Source organism: Abrus precatorius, unplaced genomic scaffold, assembly GCF_003935025.1.
Source record: "Abrus precatorius isolate BTA unplaced genomic scaffold, Abrus_2018 Scaffold5, whole genome shotgun sequence".
Taxonomy (NCBI): domain Eukaryota; kingdom Viridiplantae; phylum Streptophyta; class Magnoliopsida; order Fabales; family Fabaceae; genus Abrus; species Abrus precatorius.
Window position 1 is genome coordinate 22,222,004 of NW_020874395.1, and position 2,954 is coordinate 22,224,957.

At 38.1% G+C, this 2,954-nt stretch overlaps 1 non-coding gene across 1 annotated transcript; it reads right to left on the reverse strand.

Moving 5' to 3' along the window:
- Nucleotides 1–2,594: 2,594 nt before the first annotated feature.
- On the reverse strand, nt 2,595–2,701 carry LOC113868227. Its single transcript, XR_003505251.1, has one exon. It is a non-coding gene; the product is annotated as a small nucleolar RNA R71 (small nucleolar RNA).
- Between the last annotated feature and the right edge of the window lie 253 nt (nt 2,702–2,954).

Genomic DNA, 2,954 nt, shown 5'->3' on the forward strand with positions numbered 1-2,954 from the left:
GCTGCAATCCGTCCGGCCAGTCATTGAACGTCCTTGACATTTCGAGGGCTGGCCATGTCGATGATGGCTCTACATTTGTCGGGTTTGCCTCAATCCCCCTTTCAGACAACATGAAACTGATGAATCCATATTTTTACTGATATTTTAGCATAATTCTAGCTCATTTAATAAGGAAAATATATGAAGAAAGCAGAAAAACTCAGAAAAAGAGAATGATTGAAAGTTTTAATTCAATTTGTAGTTATTTTCGCATTTGTAGAATTTATGCTTAGTTCTTAAGGAATTTATCTTGTTTTGAAGGAATAAGCTGAGCAAAAGTCATGGAAATGGATCATCAATGGAAAGGAAGAGGAAGAATGGCAATGTTGGACTCCAAAATACAAGAATGATGGGATGTAGGTTGGGCGTGATCACTATTGTTTGTGAAAGTGATCATTCCAGAGCCTAAATGATAAGAGGAGCCTGTGCGTAATCACTTTTAGTTACAAGAGTGAGCGTTGCCAGTGTGCGTTATCACTTTCGCCAGCGAAAGTGAACGTTCCAGAGAAGACTCTATTCCTGAGGAGCTGCGCGTTGTCACTCTCGCCAGCGAAAGTGAGCGTTCCAGAGGCACTTGTATCAGGACAGCTTGCGCGTGGTTACTATTACTCACGAAAGTGATCACGCGCAGCCCTTGACCTCCTGCGTTGCCACTATTCTGAATAAAAGTGAATGTTCCAGAGAAGCCTTCAACCCTGCAAGTTGCGCGTGGTTACTCTTGCTCTTGAAAGTGAACACGCGCACTACATAAAGCTTCTGCGTGGTTACTCTTGTGAAGAAAAGTGACAACACGCAGAAGTGGGGTTTCTATATATACATGATTGAAGCGCGAAAACCGGGATCGGTTGCTCATTTTCTGTTTTGTTAGTTAGAGTCTCGTTGAGAGAGAGTGGAGAGAAGACTGGGGTCGAAGCTTGAAGCTCCAAGAAGAGGGATCGGATTGGAGCTCGTGGCCATGGCTGCTTTGCATTCTTCTTCATCTTCTTCTTCTTCTTTCTCTGTTTTTGTTGCAATGTGTGCTTAATTTCCCATAGTTAGGGGTTTATGGAACTCGAATTGATGTATTGATTCGACTTTATCTTCTGAACTTTAAGTTCTTGGATTAATTGAGTTTTAATTCTGCTTTTCATGCAATCTCTGAATGGAAATTCATTTGATTAATCAAGAGGAATCTTTACCAATGGGAATTGGATTGTTTGCTCCGATCTGAATTGGCAACCAGAGTTTAGGGATTTCTTAGGGATAAGGAGACCTAATTCTGCAATCTTATAGTTCTAATTCTTAATGCAACCTGAAATTGAATCTCACCTAAGGGATTAGGGAGGTTTAGTGGATTGTAGGGTCAATGAGTTAAGGAATTAACCTTTGGCTAGATATATGTGAAACTGATTGTCAATTATTCAATTGCTTGAATGTTCAGAGGATTTAATTGGATTGATATTGATATTCTTGTGAAGTAAATTCCTAACTATCCTTCATTGCTATTTCATTTCATCACAAATCTTATACTCTGTTTCTCTGCAAGTTCTTTGCTTTAATTGCTTTGGTTTATTGCTGTTATATGTTACAAATCTCCTTCAAAAATTCGTATGGCTCAAATGGTTATAATTCTGTGAAGTGGTACTTGAAACCTAAATTCCCTGTGGAGACGATATTCTGATCTTAAATTTACTCATCACTTGCTGCAATCCTAGTGCACTTGCTAGTGTTAGATTGCGAACAACAAGTTTTTGGCGCCGTTGCCGGGGAAATTAGAGTTTCAATATCATTAGTAACATAAGAATAGCTAGATTGAGTATTTTGTTCTCTGAATTTCTGTAGTTAGACCATTTGTCCATTCTGCATAATTCTGCAACTTTTTAACTTGTGTTTCAATTACTTTTACTGATAATTACTGCATAATTTTCGTGGTGCAGTTCTGAATACTAACTTGTAGTTTACTTTTGCTTCATTTTGAATTGTATATGCGTGGCAAAAACAAAAACAAATCAACTCTAGTCTTTGATCCTGACATAGACATAACCTTAAGAAGATTGAGAAAAGAGTCTAGAGCAGAAAAAGCCATAGGGAGTGATAGTGAGTTAGAAGCTGTCCATTCTCCAGAATCTCAGAGTAATCCTAGAGTGAAAAGAACACCTACATCTTTGAGACAACTAAATTCAGAAATAGAGATGGCAGAACAGAACAGATTTAGAACATTAGGGGACTATGCTATTCCTAACATGCAAGGTTTTAACTCTTCTATAATCAGGCCAACTATTCAAGCCAACCATTTTGAGATTAAACCTGCTTTATTACACTTAGTCCAACAAGATCAGTTTTCTGGTGGAAATTCTGATGATCCTAACTTACATATTTCAAATTTTCTACAGCTATGTGACACCATAAGAATAAATGGGGTTAGTGAAGAAGCAATCAGACTGAGACTATTTCCTTTTTCCTTGAGAGATAGAGCAAAATGCTGGTTACAAGCTCAACCACAAGGAAGCATCACAACCTGGACAGAACTTGTGAATAAGTTTTTAACCAAGTACTTCCCTCCATCCAAAGCTGCTAAGTTGAGAGGAGAAATTACATCCTTTGTGCAGCAAGAAGGAGAATCATTGTATGAAGCTTGGGAAAGATACAAAGAACTGCTTAGAAGGTGTCCACATCATTGTATTCCAGATTGGATGCAATTGGAAACTTTTTATAATGGGATGAATGCAGTAACAAGAACAATGGTTGATGCTGCTGCTGGAGGTTCATTAAATACAAAGTCCTTGGAAGAAGCTCAAAGGATTATTGACATGATGGCATCTTCAATGTATCAGAATTCAAACTCAAGGAATCAAGGAAGAAACTCTGGTCATGAAGCTAAAGTTCTGGAAACTTTTCTTGCACAAAATCAGCTACAAAATCAAATGTTTTCAGAA